This window comes from Tauraco erythrolophus, chromosome 4 (genome assembly GCF_009769465.1).
Source record: "Tauraco erythrolophus isolate bTauEry1 chromosome 4, bTauEry1.pri, whole genome shotgun sequence".
NCBI classification, from domain to species: domain Eukaryota; kingdom Metazoa; phylum Chordata; class Aves; order Musophagiformes; family Musophagidae; genus Tauraco; species Tauraco erythrolophus.
Window position 1 is genome coordinate 4,012,014 of NC_141468.1, and position 27,789 is coordinate 4,039,802.

The 27,789-nt window shown below is 41.2% G+C and overlaps 1 long non-coding RNA gene across 3 annotated transcripts in view; it reads left to right on the forward strand.

The window, feature by feature from the left end:
• The window catches only part of LOC147528812 (uncharacterized), a 95,604-nt gene that overhangs the window by 24,730 nt on the left and 43,085 nt on the right, over positions 1-27,789 (forward strand). For all 3 annotated transcript variants that reach the window (XR_015222109.1, XR_015222110.1, XR_015222108.1), the window contains exon 3: positions 11,315-11,361. This is a non-coding gene — a long non-coding RNA (uncharacterized LOC147528812). The remainder of the gene's footprint in view (positions 1-11,314; positions 11,362-27,789) is intronic.

Below are 27,789 nucleotides of genomic sequence, written 5' to 3' on the forward strand. Positions count from 1 at the left end.
TTTAAAGTGCTGTTAGAAAGCTCTCCAGTCCTAACACACCAAATAGTGGTAAATATTTAACAATCCTAGTGCTAAAAAGTGACCAGATATTTCAAATTGGAGCTTGTTTGACTTCCAGCTGTAGTTTCTTGCTGTGTCTTTGTCTCCAAGGATTGCAGGGTTGTTTGTAGCTTGTCATATTCATGAAGTACCTATAAAAATAAGGCCACGTGCTCATCTTGAGAAGGTGGAGATCTGTGATCTTCTCCTTAATAAAGGAGACCTTTGACCTAGCACCATGAAATCTCTGTCCCAGCCAGACTGGCTTTTCTGAGGTCTGTCTTTCAACACTTGTCAGTACTTCAGCATCTTTGTGGTGTGGCTATCAGAACTGGACATGAAGTTCTAGCTTAGAATTTCGCTTGATTTGTTTCATAAATGGTAAAAGATGATGTCGTCAGCCAAGCTCTTAACACGCCTTTGCCCTGCACTGGCAGTCCATACCGAGGTGATTCAGTACAATTGCTTCAGAGCCCTTTCCTGGGTAGAAAGTGTCCAAGTCATGGAGGAGTAGCCTGCGTTCCTTCTTCGAACATGGACAACTTTGATTCGTTATGATTAAACCCAGTTGTTGTCTTCAACCTTCAGGTCGTTATGGAGTGGTGTAATTTCTGCTGCCAATACTTTAGTTATCTGCAAACTTGCTCTCAAGTATTTTTGTTACCTAGATTGTTTATAAAATTACCAGAATCCAGTCTCATATCTGTTGTTCCTTCGTGACACCCATGCCGTAATAGGAAAGCCTGCCATCCACTTGCTCTGCGTAAGAAAGCAGTTACCAGCTCTGGAAAAGATGAGGGGACTTTGGTATCCCAGGTGATTATTCTTACGGATGGAATGAGTCATTTTCATGTGGACTTTTCACATGTGGGTGAGTGAATCATCAGGTGTTGAACAGATTAATCTTCTCAATGGGACACGCGCAAGATAATGTTTTCTCACTGAGGCAACTTGTACCTGTCTAAAGAAAATATTATGGAGGCTGAAACCCAGTGACGTCATGTGCTTTTGGACATCTTACCTTGGGAGATGATCCATGAAACAGCCCAGTGTTGCTTTTCAGAGTTCTTGGTATTTGTGTGGGGTAGTGATCTTTAAAGTATTTTTAAGAGTAGAAGATTTGGAGGGGCATGGGATAAAAAGTTGACCAATAGTTGCGTAAGAAATTGAGCTTGAGCTTGACTTTCTCATGTACTCTTGTTATAAAACAGTTGTAAATAGGTTATATTGGTCTCTTCTCTCAAGTTACGAGAAGAAATGGCCTCAAGTTGCACCACAGGAGGTTTAGATTGGATACGAGGAAAAATTTCTTCTCCAAAAGGGTTGTCAAGCATTGGAACAGGCTGCTCAGGGAAGCGGTTGAGTCACCATCCCTGGAGGTATATAAGACATGTAGATGTGACACTTAGGGACATGGTTTAGTGGTGGACTTGGCAGTGTTTAATGGTTGGACTCGATCTTAAGGGTCTTTTCCAGCCTAAATGATTCTGTGTAAATTTGCACACCGCGTGATGACAGTCCAGCATGTCTCAAGAGCACATGAACTGATGAAACATGATGAAACACGACGACAACATGCATTGGTCTCTGTCTGATGAAGGGCTGTGCCTGTGCCTGTTTAGGTAGCAAAAGCAGACTAAGTTTCGTAGACTGTCTCAAAGTTGGGTTTTGTTTTTTTTTTTTCTTTTTTCAGTCCACAGCCAAGTTGCACCATCCAGAATTATGCTTAGTGCTGGGTTTGAAACCTGAAAATTACAAAGCAAAACCATCTTGCTGTTATGACTGGTTCGGGATCGGAAGTGAAGTACGAAGTTCTGGCATGGGTAGGTAGGGTTGAGGGCTTCAGTCAAAACTCACCACAGGTTTACATGAAAAACTGATGATCTTTCCTAGAACTTCAGTTAAGGTTTAATTTTGTAATAGTACTGTGAGCTCAGGGAATTTTCTTTATAGGTTTCGTTATAAAGCATTTCTCAGTAAGTGTCTTTAAAAGGGTTTTGAAGAGATAAAAATAATTACAGAGAGCCTTTCATGGACAAAACAATTTTCTGAGCAGCAAAACTTTTTATCTTACTCAGGGCTAGAGGCTGTAAATCTATATATATTTTGGTCACCCAAAGAAATTTGAAGGGAGATGAATTCATTCATTGCAAATGAAGGTACAGATGCTTTTAGAATCTGACCAAATATCTGTAAGTAAAAGGGTCTTCTTCATCCTTACAGACTTCTGAAGGGTTGAACACCAGAAGTACAATAATAATAATAAAAAAAACCCCCACACCACCACCCCCACTCCTCACACCCACCCCTTCCCAGCTGTCTAGCTCAGTAAATTTCACACCATGGTTGCAAGACCAGAATGATTGCGAATTAGGGTTAGCACAAAATCTACGATTTGAAAATTTTACAGCGTTTTACTGCAATGTAGAGGCTAGAATTTCTCAAAAAACAAAATCCGAAACATGCACAAAGGGCAGGGAGGTCGTGCTTCCAAAACCCAATTCGTTGCAATAGAAAATGGCGTTTCCCGACCTTGTCTTTCAAACAGATTGACTCTTGTGTTGCCCCCTTGCACTTTGCTGTTTCGATTGTCATCTCTCGTGCACCCCTTCACGGTAGGATCCGCGTCCCTTCCTGTCTGATATTCCATGGGTTGCGGTGCGTTAAAACCATTCCATATAATCAACATTTTTTGACTACTAGGAAATTTTTGACCTTTGTTCTGAGTGTCCTTGGACAAGGTGGCCATAACCAAATTCACAGCAGATGCAGAATGTGTTAATGTTTATAAATATGGAAAGGGCGACTGTCACGAGGGTGGAGCCAGGCTCTTCTCACTGACATCCAATGATAGGACAAGGGGAAAATCTGGAACACAGGAGGTTCCACTTAAACATGAGGAAGAACTTCTTCCCAGTAAGGGTGACAGAACACTGGAACAGGCTGCCCAGGGAGGTTGTGGAGTCTCCTTCTCTGGAGGTGTTCCAAACCCGCCTGGACGCGTTCGTGTGTGATCTGATCTAGGTGGTCCTGCTCCGGCAGGGGGATTGGACTAGATGATCCTTTGAGGTCCCTTCCAATCCCTGACATTCTGGGATTCTGTGAAGCTTTTTTAAGTCTTATGCTGTTCTGGGGCACTCTGAGGGAATATCTTTATAGTGATGAAACAAATACGCCTAGTTTCCACTCTGATTTTTAGCTTCAACATAGATCCCTCTAATTTAGTTGCACGAAGGCTGTAACATCCTGCTTTTTAGGATTGTAGAGTAGCCGTTAATGGTCATTTTTTTAAGAGAGGATCCAAGCCTCCTGCTGATGCTGTACTTCGTATGTACTGTTGTCTTTGATCTAACTTAACTAGGTGATAAAGGTGAGAGCTGCCCAGCAGTTCTCTAAATAAAAACAGTCACTTCAACCTTGAAGTCTGCGTTTGGTTAAGCTTTGTCGGCCTCGGTGGTGGACAGCTGGTTCTTACATACGAGTTTTCATCTGTAAACTCAGTGATTTACAGCTCTGCATATAGATCGGTGTCTTTGCTTTAAGGATGGCAGAAGATAGGTGGCTTTCAGATATACTTATGGAAAGGTAGTATTTGATTACAGGTTTTACTGGTGATAAAGTTCGACTCCAGGTCTCTAGTGCATGACCTCACACTCTGGCCGGTGTCACCTCTGCTTAAATTTGCAACTTTCTTTTCATATGCAATATTTAATAACAAGTCGTGAAAAAAATGTGTTATTTATGGCAATATTAAGAGGTATTGTGTCAAAGAACAAATTCTTTAATTGCTGCGAAGGAATATTTATAGAAATAAGCTACATAGCAATGGCAGCCTTCCTGCTTGCTGCCCTGTTTTAAAGGAGGTGTGAGAGCTGTGAATGCATCCTTCAGGATTTCAGTAGAGCATTGATATCTTTAGTTGTCTGTGCCAGAAGACCTCAGTGTATATTAAGATTTAGTAATATCCCCCAGCGACGAGTCATATTTCCCCAAGAAACGCCACATTGGAAATCAAAACCATTGTACAGGCAGAAGAAATCAAGATGATTGCCATTGTAAATCTAACAATCTACCTTATTTTTTTCCCAAGGAAAGTACAGTGAGGTGGCTTAATGGCTTTTCTTCTTCCCACTCTTTTTGGTGCAACATGTATGTGCAGGATCATGGGACAGGAAAACTGCCGTGTTCCACGTAGCACTTCACTCAGGACTCTCTGATGCTGCTGTGATTGTGCTCAGTGTGGCAGCTACTGCTGATCAGAACATACTGCACTCATGGTATAAAAAAAATTACTAAAATTCAGCTTGTAATTTATTTGTCCTCTCATTTGGAGAGAACAGCTAATGTGGTTTCACATAATAAAAGCAACTGTGCGAGAATCCAGAGGTGATTTCTAAATTTAAGATTTCCTTTGAATTTATCACCAATAGATGGGATTACTACAGGCTCTGTCAGCATGAGTCACTTGTAAGTGCCTGTTAATCCAATAAACCTGAGTGGTTTCTTACGGAAATACTATTTTCTGATTTCTATTTATATGTTAGTCCTGGCCTTGTTGATTCCTCACTGACTTCACTGGAAATATCTCTCTGGAAAAAACTGGTATAATTTGATGTGGACATCAGATGTGGACATTACAGCGAATTGGTAAAATGAAAAATAACCTCAAGTGATTAGTAAATGTTTTAGAAGTTACTCGTGTCAACTTTATTATGTGTTTTGTAGCGTTACGAGCTGAAAATAAAAATAATCATCAGAGGGTTTTGTTTAGTTGTGCTTTGGTTTTGTTTTTTAGTTTGTATGGAGGGTAGAACAGCATTATTATGTTTTCACACTGTCCTCCAAGTTTTAGAGGTTTTTTTAATTCTGTCGACGCCGCTGCCCTACTTGGTGGTGGTGGTGGTTGCATCACTCTCTGCCTCAATTTCCCGCCCGTAATATACTCAGCTCTAAAAATCATAGATTAAAAAAAAAGGAACTGTTTTAAAATTGTGATTTCAGCCTTTTTCTGTTTTACTTGTGCATCAGCTGGTATTCAGTGGCAGCAGAAGGCAAGCACTTTGCTATGGTTTGCAATTTTTGCCTGAAATAAAAAGAAAAAAATCTGGAGAACAAGTGTTTTTCCAGCCTGAGATACAGGGTACTTCTGCAGAGGAAGGCTCTAAACACTCTTAAATGGCTGATAAAGCTGGTCTTGTTTCGAACTAGCAAGTGCAGAATATAAGGATTTATATTGCACAGAGGGAATTTCTAGTGCTGAGATGGGGAAAAAAAATACATTTACTTGAAATCATTTGACAAAATTCAGTGTTTGTAACACATGCAACAGTGCTGCTGCTTTTCATAATCTTAAATTTACATGCATATACCAAGTTTCCAAATATCTTCCTCCTCTCTGTCTCCACTGTTGAATTTTATTGTGCGTGGTATGAGGGACAGGATGTTGAAAACTCTGAATTTTTGAAGTGTTAAGATGGACTTTTGTAGATGTTGACTGCCTGCTGATGACACAGACTTGTAACGATGACTGAGCCCGTGCAGTGAATGCTGCTTAGGGAACTGGGTCCTTAGTGGAGGATCCTTGTTGTGTGATGGGTTTTGCTGGTACACGTTTCATAGCCTGTGCAGACAGGCTGACAGAGTTGAGGTCGTTTAGCCTGGAGAAGAGAAGGCTCCGGGGAGACCTACAAGAAAGTTGGAGAAAGACTTTTGACGAGGGCAGTAGTGACAGGACAAGGGACAGTGGCTTTAAACTGAGAGAGGGGAGATTTTGACTACATCTAAGGAAGAAACTTTTCCCTCTGAGGGTGGTGAGGCACTGGACCAGGTTGCCCAGAGAAGTTGTGGCTGCCCCATCCCTGGAAGTGTTCAAGGCCAGGCTGGATGAGGCTTTGAGCAACCTGGTGTAGTGGACGGTGTCCCTGCCTATGGCAGGAGGGTTTGGAACTAGATGATCTTTGAGGTCCCTTCCAACCCAAACCATTCGATGATTCCGTAATTTTGCAGAGGCAGTTCAGGACTCCGTGAGGTTGAGATTTTAGATTTGTTAGTGGTGGTGGTGAATTGGTAGCAACTCCAGATCGTACTTAATCAGGATTTCAAATTTTACCCACCAAGCATGCGATCTGTTGAGGAGATACTCCAAGAAGTAAGAGTATACCTGGGGACCTGAGAGCTAACAAAGTGTCTAGAATAAAAAAGCACAAGAGAAAAGGAAAAACAAAGCTGTGCATCCTGTTCATATGTTAAATAAGTCATTGGAAAAGTAGAAACAAGGACACACGGTTCAAAACTAACATAAAAGCATATCAGATAGGGTTTATATAAAATGTAAAGTACAAAAAGATGGATAACTAACATGAAAAGGCCTTATATATACATTGGAGGCTGGAGGAAGTCAAGGGAAAATGCACGCCTCCTTACCAAAGAGTGGCATTAAATATGAGATACCACACTGAATGAACCACTGAGCATAATTGTATTTAATTACGGGTCTTCTGAAGGAACCAAAACCCCTTTGGACTTGCTGGGGGAATAATTTTGGTAATTAGCAGCTCTTGTTTGAAAATGGAGCGTATTGTGATCCTCCTTTCCGAAAGCAGTACAGGCTCTGGCATTTTACTCAAAACCAGTATGCATGGATAGGCTGAGTGGGAGGTCAGAGGCAAAATTTACTCAAACCAGTGATGGTTTAAAAAGTAAGAATTCGTAAGTGTTTAAGAAGCTATAGTGGTGTTTATTGTGGGTTGAAGGCCATATTGCTGCAGCTGATGCAGTTATAGACTGTAGAGGAAAAAGATCAATGTGAGGGCAGATGTGGAGTGAAAGATCCTGAAACAAACCTGCTGTTTTCCAGGTAGATTTTATTTTGAAAACCAGCTTTTATTTCATGTAAAAGTTATGTTTGACTTTGTATATGTCTTCAAGGCCAGGTTGGATGAGGCTTTGAGCAACCTGGTGTAGTGGAGGGTGTCCCTGCCCATGTCAGGGGGGTTGGAACTAGATGATCTTTGAGGTCCCTTCCAACCCAAACCATTCTGTGATTCTATGATGTTTTCTTTTCTAGTAGAAGCACAGAGAGAACTGTTTCAAGAAGAACAATTCCAGACTAAGCAGGGAAGGGCATGGATATCTCTGGGTACTGGAACATTGTATAATTCATCATGTTAAACTGGTAGCACAGTCCCTGGCATGATGTTAGCCTGTGCTGACCAGCACTCTTGCAGACAGTGCTTGGGCATCATCCAGAGATGAGCATGGTGCAGAGATTGTTTTGGACAGGCAGCTGTGCTGCAGCTGTGCTGTTCTGGGATCTATCCTGTACCTGCTGTGGCTAACCTGTGGGCTGGAGAACAGTCTCTAACGTGGTTTGTGTTATGTAGCTGTTGCTCTAAAGAGCTGCTAAAATTTCTGGTACCAACTGGGTTACACAGTTTGGTATGTAGGGCTTTCTTTTGGGAACGAGACAAAGTTCTGCTCTTAAGACTGGTGGGATTTTTTTTGCTCGTTTGTGGCCAGCAATGCAGTACACATTGCCAAGAACTGGATTTGAAAGTTCTGTTCCCTTCCAAACATGTACACTAACCATAAAGCTAGAAATCGGGATGTTTTTTTCTTTCTTTGATTTTTTTTTTTTTTTGTTTTGAGTGGTGGTTTTCTTAGTGTGTGTGTGTCGTTAGTGACTTTTTTGCACTCCCATAGAGGTATTCAGGTGCAAGAAAAGACTCTCACCTGAATACTTAGATACCTGAGTAAGACTGAATTCACTCTGCAGGTTTACTGGTTTATGTTCATTCTTCGGCAGAAGTATTTCTCCTGTTTGTTTTCCTAGGAATCAATCTGTATGGTGTTCGTCCTGGAGTTGAAACAAGGAATTCAGTCATATTCAGCAGTAAGAGGCATACGTGTTGGTTGGCATAGCTGTCAGTTAAGCTCAGTGTTTCATAGAATCATAGAACCGTTGGCTTGGAAGGGACCTCAAAGACCATCCAGTTCCAGCCCCCCTGGTGTGGGCAGGAACACCCTCCACTACGAGAACTGTGCAGTTTCTGTCCTGCATGTGTGGATAAGGTTTCCTACAGGCAGGTGGCTGCCAGTGGGCAGGGATGGCATCAGCCTTTTCAGCTTCTAGTAAAACGAGGTGAGCAGGATGCTCAAGCTGACTTCTGTGGTGGTGTTTGGGGAAGCAGCAAGCATTTCATTGATGGAGTTGTTGGGAACTAATTATACTGAGGGTAGAGCTGGGTCCTCAGTTTTTCTTGAGGAGTTCCATGGACGAAAGAAGCTCGTGGTAGATGAGGGAATAGCCTGTGTGTCGAGAGAGGAAGTCATACAGCAAATATATTTATGTACAGGGCTCCAGTGTGTTTGTGTTGAGGCCTGCTTACCACCTACGAGTGGGGGCTGAGCCGTTTCGACAGAGCATGCTGTGTGTTTTTGTGTCTATGGACCATAGCCTGAGACTTCTCACTCTGCTCCCGTGGAAAAATGAAAAAAAAAATGCTGTCAAATCGACAGTTACTGTTTATATATTCCTAAAATGAAAGGTTCAGTTAGTAGGTCATTTTAACAACAGCAGCAACAAAATTATCATCCCTTCCAAAGGCTTCATGCAAACCTGATGTTCCTGTAAGTGCTGCAGACTCAAATGGAACGATATGTTTTCTTCCGAGAGAAGAGATGCAATTTCTGTGCCGTTTTATGGGAAAGATTTGTTACTGGCTGGTATCAGTGAGAGCACTGCAGAGAAGGGGGGGAGAAGGAAAAAAAAACAGAAGATGTTTCAGTAGTTAAGTACTTCTCTTGTAGAAGAATTGTTTCCAGGACAACAAGGTTGATGATGGAGTTATAAAATGAGAATGTGTTTCCTTTCCTCTTTCTTTCTTTGTTATTAATCATTAATAACAAATTAATGTTGTTTGTACTTTCTTTGTACTTGAGTCTGAAAGAGTTGTGTTACATCAGTTATTTTTAGTATACGTTACATTGTCCACGTGACTTTTCAGCCATTTAGGAGATAAACTGGTATGCAAGAAATCATATTTATGTTTTTTGTTAAGATCACATGGTATCTAAACAAATTACTATCTCTGGACTACTAACAGCTCTGTTGGTTTGGGTGGGGTTTTAGTTTGTTTGTTTGTTTGTTTTAAAGAATCAAAACAGGTTTGTGCTTGAAATGTCAAGCTCATCTCACTGGTGGGATGTGAGTTTCTTTAACTGTTTGCACAGAATTTTTCCTCTGTTGGTATAACACATTTTTTTGTATATACTAATGATACACTGTCATGCAAATGATTTTGGAATAAATTAAAGGAAATAATTTTCCCCTAGAGTATATTCAGCTGTAGGACTCCATTGTGAGATCTATTTTCAACTGGAGTTTGGAATTTGGAATAAGAAACCACTGAATTAAATGTAGTTGCCAATTTTAAAGGGGCATAGCTAGCATAAAATCACACCCATCTCCAAAATGTGTTGATCTATTTAAAATCTGGAAGAGTATGATGAAATCTGTACTCGTGTGGTTTTCCTTTGTATATTTGATTGTACTCTGAGTTTAATTTTTTCTGGATTGTTTTTTTTTTTTCCTTCACAACAACATTTTGAGAAAAGAAATGTCATTTTTTTAAAACCACAAATATTGGCTGTGCATTTTAGAGGCAATCATAACAAAAATAGTAGCCAGGTCATTAGTGAAAAACATACTTCATAAAGCTTTTATTTTTGTTTTGCTAAATTAAATAGCTTGAAGTTTAACAGTGTCTCTTTTGAAGGAGTTAGATTATTTCATACCCCCTAATGATAGATATATTTATTTCATATTGAGATTTTAGAAGTTGATTAAGATCCAGAAAACACTACTTCTTATGTATAGTTGTCTGATAAATTACTGAAATACTCTGTTTCCTTCTGAATGCACTGGTGTTTTTCTGATGCTGGAGGTTGGATACCACATGCTAAGATCAATGTGTGGTCACTATTGGGAGCAATTAATCGTTTTATTCTTTGGATGTGTTTTTCCATCCTGTTCTACAGCGTGTTTATGAGGACCATACTTCCTTTATTGATTTAAGAGAAAACAATGTGACATGGCAGGAAAACGAACATCCTCAGGTGGCCATGGTGATTGCTGTACCTTCTCTATATCCCACAGCTCTCTAGCTTGTTGGAAAGGGAAGTTAAGGAGGTTAGCAAATCCACGTTGGCATTTGTTATCCTTTCCTGGCTGCAGATCGTAGCCAGAGTCAGGATTCTTTCTGACTGCTGCCCTCCTCCTTCTGTCTTTTTCTTGAAAATTACCATTTTCAGCAGAACAGTGCTAACCTTGAGTGATGAGATGTCTCTGTGCTTTGTTTTCCAGTACATCCCCTGTTACTTAGTTATTCCATTATCTGGAGCATACCAGTTCTTTATGGAGGATTGAGTAGTTCTTCCAGGTCGCTACTTGGCATAGTAAGGGGATGAGGAATTTTTTGCTGCTTCTGCTAAAGGTTTACTAATTATGTGGCTAAATAGAGAATGTAGCATTAGAGCATTCTTTTTAAGGACAATGCTCTCAACTCTACTTAGTAGATATTTTTTTGTTTTGTGGGTTGGGTTTTTTTCTTTTTTTTTGTTTCTTGCTTCTTTTGTTTTAATGTTCCAAATTGCTTTTAAAACATTGATGAATTTAAATTAATTTAAAACATTGATGAATTCCCAGTGAGGTATGGATATACTTTCTCTGTTTTTACAGCTTTAAACCCAAAGCACAGAGCAGGACGTAATGACCAACCCGTTCATATTCAGTGGCCATCGAGGTGTCTTAGGGTGCCTGAAATGTAAGGCTAGCAGATAAAACCCAAGAGCAAGGGAAGGTCATCACTTTTCTGAAGTAGGTGCTGGAGCCAACAAGAAACAGTCACGGAGTCTAACAAGACACTACGTAGCTATCTGAGAGAAATTACATCTTTCTTTACATTTTTTCACTTTCTCTATGGCTAAGAAGAATCTGTTTGGCAAACTTGCAATAGGACTTGAAATTTATTTCTAGTTCTTCAATGTTAAGTCACGAGGCAGTCTCCCCCCTTCCATCTTGATAGAGCAGTTCCGTGTAACAGAAACGTTCTGGCAATCCAATCGGAGAAACAGAAATGAACGATGGAAATATTTTCCAGTGCTGACTAAAAGCAAACAGTAAGCTTCAAACATTAATTAACAATATAATAAGAAACTTCAGTTCAAGCAAATACTTTCTTTTAACAGAATTTTCCTTTTCTTTTTTGTATTGCAGAAGAAATGATGACTGAGTTGTACAAGCAAACCAGGACAATCCAAAAAGTAAGTCAAAGGAGAATGGTCATTTCCCTCTTCTGTAAGACTAGAGAACGTTTGTTCTATAAGACATCCATTTAATTAAGAAGGCAATTAGTTTTCCCTCATTTCTTGGCCTGGGGGTGTAGCAGATGCAGTTTGTAGAGCTGTTCTGAGCTACCTGACTTCAAGCCATGTGGTTCAGGATGAGTTGCATTAGGTGGGTCATTTCTCTCCCTTTCTCATGGTTGGGTCAAGGCGTAAAGGAGTTCAAGATTGTGTCCTGTAATTGCATTATTACTGTTGTTGTAGCAGTGATGGTCCAAGGATGTGGAGAGGTTTGTAGGGAAAGGCTTTATCTCTTCTTACAGTGTTTCTGATAGAATTTGAAGAATCAGACCACCCTACAGGAATGCAAGAAGGGCTGGAAAGAGTTTTTGGGTTCCAAAGCTTGTTAGTATTCTCTGTAATATCAGTTGGCGTAAAAAATAGTTTTAACCTTACTTTAAGGCTGCTGTATTTTTGGCTGACTATTTTTGAATATATTAAAACCATTTACGTGAGTACTGTATGTGTTTATGGTTTAGCGCAGGAGTTTTTCCCGTTTTGGTCAAGAAAGCAGGATGTTTTTCCGTGGTATTTTAGATAGCAAGCCTTACAGCTCATCTTTCTGATTCACTTGTAGTAGACAATGGCAAATTTTAAAGACAGCTGCTTTTTAACTGTCTTGAACAGAGCATGTGCTGTGTGTTAACAACATCTACATCGCAATTCCTGAGATTATTCTGAATTTGGTTTCACGCTGGCTAACAAGTGGACTCATTAAAAGATTGTGTGAGGTTTTCTATGCATTGTTGACTCAACTTTAAAATATCTGTAAGTCTGCAAAGTGTGTCTCAGCTTACTTGCTAAGGGATGAGTATGTTTTTGACGCGTGGGTTTTGAAATTATTGATGACTCCAGTTCGTCAAACAGCTTTTGTGTGGTGCTTTATTTATCATTTTTCTATTACTTATTTGAACGTCATTTTAATTTATACCTGTATCTGTTTTTTGTCTGAAAAGTTTAAGTAATTCCACAGACTTGCTTTTTATAGACACTTTCTATTTAAAAAAAAAAAAAAAAAGTGGTAGAACATGTGTCAGGCATATGCAATTCCTTCAGCATCATGTTTTCCACACTGATTTAATAACTATTGAGTCTCTTCACTTATTCTTGCTTCTAAGACCTGTTTTACTGTAATAAATCTTAACTGGCTGTAAAATTCTTGAAATGATTCAGTAGGACAATTGTTTCCTTAGCACATTCCCTGAGAGATCATAGTTAGAAATGGAAAAGTCCTTAACCAGGTCAACGTTTTTCCTGCAATACATGTAGTCAGTGCTGGAAGTGATAATAAATGAAATCGTCAGTGTTTGTTCTGGCAAACTGCTAGTGTCCAGTGCTCCTTGCTATCCTGATTTCAATCTTGATAAGTTTTCTGTTAGAATGTTGTGCTAAACTACATTGAGAAGTGCCTAGCCAGGTCAAGAATAAAAGCTGTGGCATGCTGTGATACAGCTCTTCAGTTTAAAAAAGTCGGTCTCAAAATTCGTATCGAAAACAGTAATGAAGTTATCAATTTCTTTAATTTCCCTGTCCGTTTGCACATGAGACTAGGGGATGGTGTGGTGTGCACAGTAGGCTTTTTGGCATAAATGATGGTACCATAAGAAGAGATTTATCCAGGATGGTTTTGTAACATCTTTCTTCTACGCATTGAGTGTCATTCGTAGTCGTTGAGTTCTCATGATGTATGTAAACTGTAGCAACAGTGAGCTACTGCAGTATGTGGTCTGTTGTGTTGCCAGCATGTGCTTCTTTGGGTTTGTCATCAGAGCACCTTTCAGAAACTGCAGCAGTACGTGCACGAAAAATTCAGAATGAATGAATGCAGTCCTTGAGGTAGATTACAATTTAATAAATGGTCAGGCATGCAAGGATGATTAAGTTGTTCTACCTACTCTATTGAGCTCTGGAGGGTGGCCACATTCCATGTGGCTTTCTGGAAAAAGCTGTTAAAATGGGACATTACTTACTGAGAGCAGGTAAGAAAGGAATTCTGCCAAGAGCCTGTAATAAGAAGTTCCGTGTGTTAGATTTCCAAGACAATCCGTTAGGTAGTTCATCTGGAACACCAAGTGCGCAAAGAAAATGGATGCATGTGTTTGCTAGAACTCTTACGCACATCTGGAGCTCCAAGTAAAAACACCAGGTTATACCAAGAGATACAGAATTCCTTGATCCTAACATTTGTAACTTTCTGAAATACTGTTGTTTTCTTTCTTTGATGTTTTCCTAGTTGGACGTGAGATACTGGAATCGTCTTATAGGTTGCTCTGCACTGAGAGAGAAGCAGTAAGTTCTCTGGTTGGTTCCTCCATGGGCATTTCCTTGAAATACTCAAGCTTTGGGATATGAGATGCTTGATCCTCTTTAAATACCTCAGGATAAGAAGTAAGGCTTTGCAGTTCCCCCAGGGTTTATAGCAAGATTTGTGTATTAAATCTGCTCTTGCCTTTGTTTTGGAAAAGAGAACTTTGTATTCTTACTGGCCTCGCCTGCCAGGCAGATACTTCCATTTAAACTGTGCGTTTTCATCAGGTGCTTTTACTGCAAGGTATAAGCCTTAGGGTTTTCAACATTGTCCTTCAAAATGATCCAAAATAGCTTTTGTTATATACATAGATACTGCTAGTCATGATAAAAAAATAACATCTGCACTTAAAAGGTGGGCTCAAAGATTACTTCTGCTTTGTAGGATCTCGACAAGAGTACGTTGTGTCATGTCAGCATATTTATTCCAGATAATGTCTTACAGAAGAAACAGTAGTATTGAGGACCATTTTAGGTGAGTGTGTATGCACACAGATGTTTTTAGGGTTGGTAGAAGTCTTTGCTGCTATAGTCCTGTTTGAATTGTTGGTTGCGTGAAGATGTAGGGAGGTCCAATAAATGGATCAGATGATGAGAAGTTTTTTATTGGCAGCTGAAGTTTGCTGACTCGTATACCTTCCACAAAGCTGCTTCATCAGTCACGTTGGTCACTCTTGCCTGTGAAGTGAGGGCACCATACCTACTACAGACTTTAAACACAATGACACAGATTAATATTTTGACTCTTCAGAAGTAAAAGCCTAATATCTGACCTCATGAGACAGCTCACTCCTTGCACATGTGTGAGCAAGCAGGTGCCGTGGAGCATGTTGTCATTCAGTCTGGTAGCTTAGGGAGGCGAATGACGAGTAAAGTTTGAAGAGAAAAGTACAGCCAGCAACAGTAAAGAAAGCTATTTTCATCTTCAGGTATCTGTCTTCTTCTGGGAAGGTCCACTAGCACGTAGTACGGGAAAGGAGACAAACCACAAAGGGGTCAGTGGTGTTGGATGTGCATGAAGTAGCCATTAACACAGGCAGTGAGCATTCAAAAAGAAACTCTGTGTTTGACGATGCTGTCTTCTAGATGACTTAGAAACATAAAAACACAACTTATTTTTAAAAGAGCACTTCTAATTTTTGTCAGATACAAAAGTACCTGTAAGTTTAATGTGTGCTTTGTGGAGAAAGGAGTGTGCTAAGACTAGTTACCACATTTCCATTTTGAGTTGGGTCTGGGGTATGGTGGCTTCATGTACAAAATTCTGGCACCACCATTAACACTGAGAAGTTTTTCTGTGCACTTGGTGGGAGCACTCCTCATGTGCCACGTGAACAGGAGCTCTCTGCTCCTGCTCACTGCACTTCGTTGGGCTAAAGGACAGGCTGAGTCAGTTTTGGATTTGCTGTCTGCAGCCACATTCCAGGGTACAGGAAGCCCCAGGGAGCAGGACTTTTCTATCTTCTTTTTCTCTCTTCCCCATAGTAGTACAGCTGGTAAAACTAACTTTTTTGCAACTGTAAAAAAAAGAGGTGATGTATTCAACCTGGAATATACGCACCTGTGTTTGCAAGAGCAGGCTTACACATTCCCAATCGAAGTGGTAAATAGCATGTTCCTGACTCTTCCTCACCTGTGCTCTCTCTGTTAATCAGAGCCTGTCTGATACTACAAAACTGCATTTTTCCGAAGTTTTCTAATGTTAGAAATTGGAAGACACTTAGTAGCAAAACCTTCTCATTTTTTTTTTTCCTTTTAATTTCTTGCTCAAAAAGAAGATAAAAGCACTTGCTCTCAGATCTTTGTAGATATCTGAGATCTGGAGTTTGCCTAGAAATTCACCTTTCACTGATCTGCAAGCTGGAAATGTAAATTCAGAGATCAGTTAGGTGTGCAGCTTGCATGGGTGCTGCTCTGATGTCTTCCTCAATTCTCTCGAGCACTTACATCAGCACACAGAGACACACAGAGTGATGGAGAAATACAGGATCTTAATGACAGTGTTCCTCCTGGTGCATGCTGCAGCCATGTTTGTGTCTTGGTGCTGGAAAGAGTGAGCATCAGGCAGAGGATGGGGTACTGGTCTTTTTAAACATCTTTCTGTGGAAACGCTCAGTGAAAAAACATCATCTTGATTATATAAATATTTGTACGTTGATAGTGCTTTTTCTTAACATGAAACTCTGAGACTAGCAAATCATTATTAGACTTGATTTTGATTTTCTTTTTCTTCTAACTGAGGCTGGTTTCTATAGCTCAGGGGTGGGAGCCCGTATCCTAAAGGCTCTATATGACTCACAACTGTTTCATATAGCCCACTGTCAACGTTATTTATTCACATTGATATAGAACAGTACTGACACGTTTATTAACACGTTTATTAATGTGGCTTGCTAAATCTGTTGAAGAGCCTTGACCCTTAGCTAGTAAAAAATTTCTCTGATGTTGCTGTGAACTGTTCCATCACAGCCCATTTTCACCTGCAAAGACACCGAGTGTTTGTGAGTAGTCTTAGTGGTCGAGTCCCGCCTGTGTGTAAGCCAGAGATAAATCATGGCTCCTAACATTTACTCTCTGAGGGATGGAGGCAGTACAACCTGTTTGTTTCCAGCTCGGAAATTGCTGCTTCAGCCTTCTTGAGCTTGCAGTTTTATGTTCATAGGACATGGAGATACTGGAGCGAGTCCAGAGGAGGCCACGAAGATGATCCGAGGGCTGGAGCACCTCTGCTATGGAGACAGGCTGAGAGAGTTGGGGCTGTTCAGCCTGGAGAAGAGAAGGCTCCGGGGGGATCTTATTGCAGCTTTCCAGTACCTAAAGGGGGCCTACAGGAAAGCTGGAGAGGGACTTTTGACGAGGGTGTGTAGTGATAGGACAAGGGGCAATGGATTTCAACTGAAAGAGGGGAGATTTCGATTAGATATAAGGAAGAAATTTTTTACATTGAGGGTGGTGAGGCACTGCAACAGGTTGCCCAGAGAAGCTGTGGATGCCCCATCCCTGGAAGTGTTCAAGGCCAGGTTGGATGAGGCTTTGGGCAACCTGGTGTAGTGGAGGGTGTCCCTGCCCATGGCAGGGGGGTTGGAACTACATAATCTTTGAGGTCCCTTCCAACTCTAACCATTCTATGATTCTATATCACACAGTTTTTCATTTGCTTTGGGGTTTAGTCTCTTGCAGGAAGATGGTGGGGGAAAAATACAACTTTATATGAAAAGAAGAAACAAGAATTCTTTTTCTGTAAAACATGAAATCATTACAGATACGTGAAGTAACGAACATCTGTGAGATGGAAGTCTGTCTTGTCTTCTGTAGAAGAAATACTTCTTCCCTTTTTCTCCTTTCATCCCAGCTGCTGTGTTGTCACGAAACATGCCCGTTCTTCCGTAAACATCCTCCTTAGCTCACTGGCTAGGAGGACGAGACTTAGCTGCTCAGGCTGTAAAACGACAACCAGCTTTGTCAGCCTTCCAGGAAGAGACCTGTTGCCCTTTTGGGTAGGGTGATTGCCATGTGGATGGTCCTCTGGGTTTATTCCACTGTTATTCCACCATCTGCAGTGTCTTACCATCCTTCTGGATGTGGCGAGCTCTGGAAGAGACTGAGCTTGTCTGAGACAGGTGGTTTTCTCCATATGGACCTAACCTCCCAGTGACATGACAAGGTGGAACAGAGGATGCAGAGAGGAAGTTCACATCTTGGTGGATGTATCTGTCACAGATAATCACAGAGATTTCTCATCTATTTTATGAGTTAGATGTGTGATGTGTATTGGTACATTCAGGGTAACGTAAGAGTTTAAATACCCCGGATGGCTTTGGAAATGAAGTATTTAATGTTGCCTTGTGTACAAACTACTACCCAAATCCCAGCTTACTTTAAGAAATTCTGGAGATTGTTACCCTAACTTTGATGATGGAGGAGATGAGCTTTAGACAGAGCACTTACGACTTAACGGTACTGCGACAGGTGTACAGCAGAGCAGGGACCAGAACTCCAGGACATTTCCAAAAGCTCTGTGGCCAGCAAAGGCACCACAATCTGTACCATGAGCTCTTCAGTGTGTTGGGCTCTGCCTGATCTATTTAGTGTGGTCGGAAAGCCAGGTCTGAGCAAAGCACAGTGCAGATGGTGCACGTGCTACTTCCGATACCCAATCCAGCTCCTAAAGGAGCTGGCTCATGTCTCTGGATCCCACTGTGCCACGCTGACTGCCCACTGCTCTACTTTACGTGCAGAGCTGTCTGCGTCTAAGCTACAGAATGCATGTGTAAGAAAAGTGAATTTCTTATTAAAAGGATGCTCTTAAAAATTGTTTTCATCCTTATAATTCCCTCCAAAAGTGTAACATTATGTGGTGGGTTTGTCAGCATTTTAATTTTTGTTTGTTTCGTGTCTGCCTGCATTGAAGTCTGTATACAGATGAACAGATAATACATAAAATACACTGTACATCATATTAGTGCAGGAAATGGGAACATCTTAAATATACATTTAGTAGCATCGTAATACTTTTTGTTTTCCTACAGTTTACAAGCAGTATTTTCTCTCCTCATAAGATCAAGACTGAGTGCTAGTTCAAGCCTGTACTCAGTATGTCCATATGAAAAAGAATTTACCTTTAGATTAAACTTCAGGACTTCATTTTTTTTCTCTTTTCTTGGTTACGAAATACTGAATCTCTTTTGTATTTTTTGTGTATAGAGAAGGAGATAATGGGTGAGATGAAGTCACATCAGAAAAAAATCTATGCAGATGGAGCTCAGAATTAACACTTAAAACTATGTGGAAACCTTGGTAGTGCAAAATAATTTGTGTTTTTTTTTCTAAATAGGTCAGTAATAGGACACAGACATGGAGTCTGGAGACCTGTATTCTCTTTGTATTTCTCATCAGTTGCGTAAGCTTGGACAAGTTACTTTGCATTTTCCTGCTTCATTCCTCCTGTATGAGATAGGTAGTTTTATTTGCTGTAGGTAGAGCACTTTAAAATAAAATCTCGAATTAGTATTATTATGGACTTCTATAAGCTTGCTTAAGATCCTGTTCCTCCTCTCTTATGCCTTCCCAAAGACAAGAATAAACAGATTCATTTTTTTTCCCCCCACTGGTATTGATCAACTGATATTCTGCAGCTGCTTTAGGTAGAATTTCACCTATCCTTTCTGTTGTCCGAACATCCACTGAACAGCTTCACATTGAGAGTACTACTGGGTACATTGTGTTTCTAGTTCTATTAGGGACATGGTCTGGCAAGAATTAATTTCCTTGTTCATTTTTCTTAGCAGGCTGGAGCTTCAAAACATCCTGGCATAACAGACCGTTGTAGACTGCTTTACATTGACATGAATGCTTTACATTAATATCGGCTGATCTTACGCATCAGTCAGCTAGAGCTGGCAGCATCATGGCTGGGTGGCTGACCTGCAGCCTGGTGATGGTAGAAGCTCCGTTTGTATCACCAGAAAGCACACTGTCAGGCTGTTAATGCCCTCTGCACCATCGTCGGGGCTGATGCACCCCTACCACACCATCGTTACCCAGCAGCGATGGACCGTTCACCCGGGTGTCGTGTGGCATGAATCTCTGTGCAGAGGGGTGTTCTCGTGCTGAGATGCTGCTCTGTCCTGAATGCAAGAGGTGAATTCAGGCAGGCATTAAACTATGTGGGTGCAGTGGTTAACCAGGAGCATGCATCCATCTGGCGCAGCCAAGTGTTGCAGAAATAGTTTAGTTCAGTGGAGTTAAATCACCACCGCTTAGAAGAAATGACTATCCAGGGAAACATCCTTGCTGAGAAGCAGCCTGACACACTGATGTGCAGCTTTGCATCCTCTGTGAACGTTACCAGTGTCCTGGCAAGAATCCCACACACGGAGCTGAGGAAGTAGATGGTATAAAAGCAGAACTCTGTGGGCTTTTTGTTCTGCGTTGATCCGTCAGCCTTGCTGCGACTGTACTGTGACAGAGCATCTGTATTCCATGTCTGGAAGCTGAGAGTGTGCTCCCCAAGGATGGCTACCGAGCGTCGCAGCGTCTCAGTTCAGGGGTGTTAAAAGCCCTGCAGTATGTATACAAGCTAGCTGTAATTTATTTTAATTAAATGCAAGAGCTGCATCCATACTGCAGAAGGGATAAGACGGGGATTCCCCACCTCGGATTTGTCGCCTTGCCGTTTGGATTTCTTTGCTATTGTCTTCCCTCTCACAGATTTGTGCAGAGATGCCTCATCCTCTCCTTCCTGTGCTGCTAGTGATGGCATCTGTCTTTTGAAATACGACACATTTTCTTAAACTTTTTCTGTTGTTCAGAAGCCATTCTTGCTGTGTCATAGCGGAGGCATCCCTGTCCTTCATGACACACACACCTATACAGGATTTATTTTAATTAGCTACAGGAAGCAGAATCCTCATCCTGTGGCAGCCTTCTCGTATCTGATTTTTATTTTTTGAATTAGGGAGCTTGGAGTACCCACCCTGGGGCTGGCAGGCAGCCTGGCAGGAAGCTGGACAGACTGGCCTGCCGGCCAATCTTAACTGCCTTTTATAGAGCATTTTGATGAAATCAGCACATTTCCATGCAATCGGTGTTTCGCAGTGTAAAAATTGTTACATTTGGGAGTTTTTGAGTGGCTCTAGTTTGTGACTTCTGGGAAATTGTTGACTAATTTTATTAACTACTAGAGATGATTTGGTGAGAAGGGAGGTGGTGTTTCTATGCAAGAAAATCCTCTTGGAAGGATGTTCTTCAGCTGAAGTGAAGGATTGCCTGATGCGTGTCGTTGTTCAGGTAGGTGAGTTAGCTGGCAGGGACCTTATGTTCCCTATCCACAAGTCTCATGTAACAGCAACTCCTTCTGATCAAGTAGCTGCCAAATGTTTTCTGGTTTCCGAGAATGGCTTACCTGAGGGAAATCCAAACCATGTAGGAACCGGATCTCCCACCTTTTTTGGCAGGGCCAAGTGCTGAGGTAGTGGCAGTCAGTGGGGAGGTACAAGCTGGGAGGAACCTTTAGGTCTTGGGGACAATGTGTAAGTGCACTCCATCTACACAGCCGTGCTTGATGCTCAGTCAGGACGTGGCCGTGCTGCTGTTTCACGGGTGTCTCACAAGCAGAGCATGGCACTGGAGCAGGCTGCGTTGTCTTGTTAAATCATACTAGTGCTAAACTGGGCTTGACTCTTCATGCAGTCCAGTTCGACCTTCTGCTCAAAGTAAGACTGACTTGAAAGTTCGATTGAGCTGCTAAAGGCCTTTACTAATTGAAAATCTCCAAGAACAGAGGGTTGATAGCCTTTCTCTTCCTGTTTTCCAGTGTTTTCATAGTGATTTTTTTTTTTCCTTAGGTCTAATGAGAATTTGCTTTACTGCAGCTCCTGACTGTTGCTGCTTGGTGTTTGTCTGTGCGCTCACGGGAGGAGTCTGGCTGGATTTTCTCTTTAGCCTCTGCAGGTAGCCAAAGAGCTGATGAAGGGGTTTGGCTAATAACTAGTGTTCTGAGTGAGTTTGCAAGCTGGATCCAGGAATCTTCTTAGCACCACTCTTCCTCCCTTGGGCCGTGGAAGGGCTAGAAGGAAGCTGAACTTGCATTCTCAAGATACAGTACTGCTGTTGAACAATATTGACATTTTCTGGACTTCTTCATCTGATGGAAAACTCCTCAAATCCACTGGCACAACGGAACCAGTTGTCTTAGCACTTCAGACAGATCAGACTGATCTTGAACATGTTTTCTCTCTTAGTCCTCTTCAATAAATGAATCTGCCTCCTTGGAAGATTCTTTGCATTGTGAAGCATTTCGAGGTGGTGAGTTTACAATGAATCACCAATTAGCAGTTCAGTGAAAATAATTTCAAGTAAAATCATACTTCGTTTACTTAAGTAGTTGCTGCTTTCAGAGGAAACGTGAAGGTAACTTTCTCAGAAGCAGCTCATGCTGTAGTGGCCTTTGAGTATGTCCTTAGAGTGGATGTGATGCTTATGCAGACATTGCAAATCATCTGTGTCATTTTGAATGAGCTGCTGTTAAATGGAATTCCATCCACTAGGGAAGTGTATCTTTGAAAATGCAAAAGATTTACATAGTTTTTTGTTGGCTGTTGGAGCTCCAGTATTTGCACAGTTGCTCTGTGTGTGTAAATGCCATCAGAAGGGAACCTAGACGATAACCCAAGAGAACCAGTAAAAGGAATAAAGAGGAGAACTTTCCCTTCATGTAATCAGTTTGAACAGGTTTGGTGGTTCTTGTGTACACATAGTATAACTTCCCAGGAGCCCATCCAGATTCACAGCAGGTAAGTAGTTCCTCAGACATCAAAGGAGCTATAATCTTCTAAAACTTGCATAATAGGGAAGTTTGGCCATTGTATCCAGAAGCTAAGTTGGCTAAGCAAACATCTAATATTGACTTGATTTCTTAGTCTGACTTTGAGTGTGAAACTTATCTCTAGCAAAATGAAACATACCTTTTTTAAAAATGTGTTTAGCTTCGTCCTTAAAAAAGCGTGTATGCCATGTGCTTCTGTCTTAGCAAAAGGCAACGATTTTAACTCACTTTGTGCTTGGTGTTTTCTCCCTGTTTTCTGCGCCAGCGCTCACCATGCATCGGACACCAGAGGTCTGGTAATATGGCTGTTGCTTAAATAAAACTACAGTGAGATTCAAGAGTTTACAGCCTACAGGAGTCGACTCTGCAAACTGTTTTTTCCGTACTCTAGAAGCATGAGTCAGATTTTGCTAAGTGAGTCAAATCTATCCTCAGATTCATTTGAAGACACTGCAATGGATATGTAATTTGCAACAGTACTATGCATAGAAATGGCTTATTGAACTAATTTAGTTTGCAGCATTCCCTCTGAGTGGCAAGGGGCACGGGGTGGACAGAAGTGATGGGGAAGCATGGAATGAACGTCAGTTCGAGTATACCTCAGTCCCCAGAAACAGCGGGTAGTCCTGCAGTGTGGAGAGTACAGAAAGATTATCTTCAACTCACCACTTTTTGGGGGGGTTGCCAGGGCCTGAGAGGTTGTTAATCATAGAATAGAATCCTGGAATGGTTAGGGTTGGAAGGGACCTCAGAGATCATCTAGTTCCAACTCCCCTGCCGTGGGCAGGGACACCCCCCACTACACCAGGTTGCTCAAAGCCTCATCCAACCTGGTCTTGAACACTTCCAGGGATGGGGCATCCACAGTTTCTCTAGGCAACCTGTTCCAGTGCCTCACCACCCTCTGAGTGAAAAATTTCTTCCTTATATCTAATCTAAATCTGCCCTCTTCCAGTTTAAAGCCATTGCCTCTTGTCCTGTCACTACACGCCCTTGTCAAAAGTCCCTCTCCAGCTTTCCTGTAGGCCCCCATGTATGTATCATCTTTGGTGACACTGCTCATCTGTGGCCTTCATCTTCGCCACTTAAATGAGGATGAGGGTTGTCTCTGGGCTTTCAAAACATTGAGCCTGCTCAGCTCGTCCTTCAAGATGCATGTTGGGGATCCAGACTTAAGCCCTCTCCGGTAAGAAGGGCAGTATCCTCCTGATACCTTCTGGAAATGAATCCTTTCCCTTTGCTTTGCATTCCTTACCATTATCTCCACCGGGCCAGTGTTCCTATGCATAAAGCTGTCCTCTAAGGTCAAAGGTGCTGGAGCTGCAGCCCTTTACCAGGATGTGACTCTTGCATGTTTTGCTGGCTGTGTCATGCAGAAACACTCCCTTTCCTCTGGAGCAATTACATGAGAATTAAACTTGGAGGCACAACCAGCTTCCAAGTCTCAGTTTCTTCTCTTCGGTTCCCATGTTCAGCTCTCCCTCTGAGAAATCTCTCTTTTGATTGTGAATTTTGACCAGGAAACGAATTTGATGGCTCCATTCTCAAGCATCAGTCTTTGACTGGCTGCAGTCAACATCCTAACATTGTGCTCAGAGGAGTGACTAATACCTCCTGTCTGGCTTATGTCTTGAATGAACTAGTAGACAGGCATGCACCCATTTTTCCTATTCCTCTCTGTAATCAACCTAGAAAGAATTTTTTAGATTTGCTTTTCTTCCGCAGTTTTCGGTGGGGACCCTGAGGAAACGAATGATGGAATTCAAATGTAACAGTTCAAAGAGCACCTTTGCCGTTGCTTATTTGTGGTGCAAAGATGGGTTGGCAGCACCAGATACATAGTTCCCTGACAGATATGCACAATCCCTTGTAGGTCTGGCTGCTTTTCTTTCTTTCTGTAACTCTAAACAGCTCTGAGTTGTCTTCACTCTGAATGAAGAACATCATGTTTTTAGAAGTGTATTGGTTTTAGATAGGTCAGATCTTTATTATCTTTTCTAAAGGGTTTTGATTTATAAGATGATTGTAGAAGATTGCAATTCAGGAGTCCAGCAGCAATCATGTAACTTTTTTTTTCTCATTTGTTTTTTTTTTTTTTCCCCGTCTAGTTTAATTCCTGCCAATGTTTTGGGAAACATACAGTGTTTGAAAGGTGCTGAACAAAAAAAACCCAACACCCCAACCAAACCACCAAACTTTTTTATTAAGCCACAAGTATTAGTGTATTGGTGCAGAATGAGATGGTTGGTTACCTTGTGTGTCAACACTCTTGTCTGTCACATACTCTACAAGGATCTTCAGGGATGACCTGCACAGCTCAGTGCATCTCCAGCGAGTGTTCCTGGCTGCTGCTGGTAACACACAACATGGCACAGAGATCCGTTGTGCTCCTCATCTGCAGCCACATTGTTCAGGGACACAGCATCTTTGCATGCAACTTCTGTTCTTCAGGACTGCTGCTCTGATTTTACTCCTTAACATTTTACTCCGTAGTCTTTTTAATCCTTTTCTATCTAGTTCCTCACTTCAGTTCCATCTATGGAATATGTGACTCCATTACTCTTCTTCATCTCCAATCTGCCAGTAACTTCTGAGTTAATTAGCAAGAGACTGAGAGCAACAGGTTTGAGATTTTTTTTTTTTTCATGTTAAGATCTCTTTTTGGGAAAACTGTGTTCTGGTTGGAGAAAGTAGCTTTTGCCTAAGGCAATCCAGAAGTCTGCTTCACTGTCGTGCTGACCTGCAAAGCTGTTTCTCTCTCTGATGTTCATGTAAATTTTTATTCCTAAGAAATTTAACAAGATTCACCATCGGCAGTTGCCTCTTTTTGCCAGCTGCTCAAGAAGACAGTTTAAAGTAAGCCTGTAATTTTTTGGCACCTTTAGCTGAGTAAGAGAAACCCAGTCCCGATAGCAGCTAACTCACCAGTAATCTAGTCACTGTTGTGTGGATGCACAGTCTCCCAGGATGTGTTCTGTATACATGAATGCTGTATCCTATTTGCTGCGTATGGTTAAGGATACTTGAGTTACTGCAGTGAAGACAGGCTTATAAATCAGCACTCACTTTTGTTCAGGGTTTCTCAAACAGAACTACTTCCTGGACAGTATAATAAAGTTACCTTTTTTTAAAAAAAAAAAAAAAATAAATCTTGTTTTGACTCTTTCTTGGGGTTGCTGCCACACATGCTGGAGGTAGATCTGGCAGTGTTGAAGTGCAGGAAAATACCTGAAGATCTGGTGTTTAAAGAAGGTCAAAAAACAGTTTATGGACCACCAGCTATATTTTTCAACTACAAACATTATTGCTGAGATACTTACATGAAGCATGCCCCGTGTTCTATTCAGGCTGCTTTACTGTTCAGACCACACAGAGAATTCAGTGATAATTGGCTTTTCAGCATTCTATGACCTGTTTATTAGATGCCAGTGTAATAGCTGGATCTGTGTGTCATTTTTAAACACACCAGTAAAGGTACATTCTACTGAAACGCTTGATAGTATCACAGAAACCTGTGTGTAAAATTGACTCAGTTGATCCGTAGTTTGCTGCTACAGTGAGTGAAATACAGATGAGGTTTCTGACTATAGCCTAATAAAATGAGTTGCCATGATGGTTCTACTGTCTGCACACACAGTGGGTGTGTTTTACCAAATGCTTGTCAAAAGGGAGTAGAGTCCTTCAGTATGTAAAAGAGGGCATCATATTAAAAGTGAGCTCATACCACAAAGTAATGTGTTTTTTTTCTCCTCTTTTCCATTTTTAGGTCAGATGATTCAGGTTTTCCTCAGTGCTTTTAACCTTTTGCCATCCGAGTGAGCTGCTGAAGGGACAGCAGTGCTTTGAGGCCATCACTGAGAAAAATGCCACCCTGCTAGGCTAGTTCTGTTTCCCTGTCTTCCACCGTGTTTGCTCTTAGTTTCTTATCCCTTTTTGTTACTTTCCAATTTTCCCCAACACTCAGGTAACATCCTAGTAAATGTTTCTCTTTAGTTTCTCTTTCACCTCTCACACTTTATCCTCTTAGTATAAAAGTCCATGCACGAGAGACAAAAAAACATGGCCTGTAGCTCATCTAATCTCCCAGCTTTTCGTGGAAATGTAGACTTAATTGCTGGCATCAGAGCAAAAAACAGAGCATTACTGTTCCTTGTTCTCATTTGAACAAAAATTTCCGTAGCTTGCTGGATGTTACATCCTTGTATTTTGTTCCCCAAATAATAAAATGAGTGCACACTTTCATTAACATCCTCCAGGAAATATAAGAGAGAGTTTTCAATGCTCTTGCAGACTGTCCTGCTTTTTAAGTATTTACAGTAGATTTTACAACATTTGTAGAAGTGTGTAAGTGCACGAGGGTGTGTAGATCAGCAACGTGGTAGCTGGGTTGTTTGGAGACAGAGTGATTAGAGGAGAGATGGCAGAAACATATTTAAAAATGCCCCACAAATAGATTATGTGGTTCGTGTCCAGTACAGAAATGCTGCATTGAACAGACCCGAAACAACGGCTGTGCCTGAAAAGCAGAGGCTAAATTCTGGTTGAAGAATGGCTTTATGTCTTTGTGGAGACCAACTATTTTGTTCCGTTTTGAACAGAATAAATCTGTCAAAGGCAACAGGATTAGCAGAGATGTACACCGATGTAAGCGAAGGCTGAATTTGGCCCTCGGTGCTCTGTGCTTTTAGTCACGTGACAATCTTGCCATAAATCATGCACTTGAAAGGTTCTCTTGCTTCCTGCTTTTACCAATCAGATCATGCAAAATGCAGATGAACCGAGCTTCTGGTTTATTAAGCATAAGCAGAACACCCCCTCCAAGTCCCCTTTTGTCACACCAGCCGTGTTTCCCCCAGCTTGAAAAGAAGACAGCAAGAATGACAAACTTCGACTAACACAGTGGAGCTTTTTTGGTCTCCTCCCTTTCTTACTCTGACCTGTACTTTGCTTTCGTTATAAAGTGAACATAGAAATTACCCTGTGGGAGTGGTGAAACTGCAGCAGAGAAACAAAAACTATTTGGATTCATCCGAAAGCTATTCAGTCGCTTGCTCTTCTTTTTATTAACGGCTCGAAGCATGCAGCTTGTCTTGTTCTGACTACGTATCTTTGGGCAAGAACGGAGGTAATTCTTTGTGTTTCTCCTTCCTTTTAATAGTGCTTTAGTTTTATCAGAAAAGGTGTTCATATTTTTATCGTAATCTGTTATTTAACTCTTTTAAATGTGTGTGTATAGCTGCCTGATGGGCATGTTTTTATCAATCTGGGTGAGCTCCTTTTCCAGTAACTATTTTTATTTTTATTTTTTGAGTAGAGGAATGGAGCTTTACCAGGTTACGCAGGTGAAAATCGCAACTGTCTCCACAGGAGGTTGCAAAGCTGCTTCCAGCAGGCATCAGCATATTTGCAGCCAAAATTTAGTCTACAGCAGGTTTTTGTTTTAATCATCTGCATATACCAAGATGAACATGTCTCCACTGTTGGTATTGCCAGCACTTTTTGTGTTGGGGAAAGTACGTTGCTGTAAACTGATGAGCAAGTTCTTGTTGCTGTTTTCTCTGGCGGGATAAGATATTTTTAGTAAGTCGTTTCAGAAGTGTAGGACTTCCTGATACTTTTATTGTTAATTCACTGCAAACTGAAAATGCAGGATTGTCAGCATTTAATTCTCAGGGGATCAGTTTCACAATGCACGAAGAGTTTTAGTGGTCCCT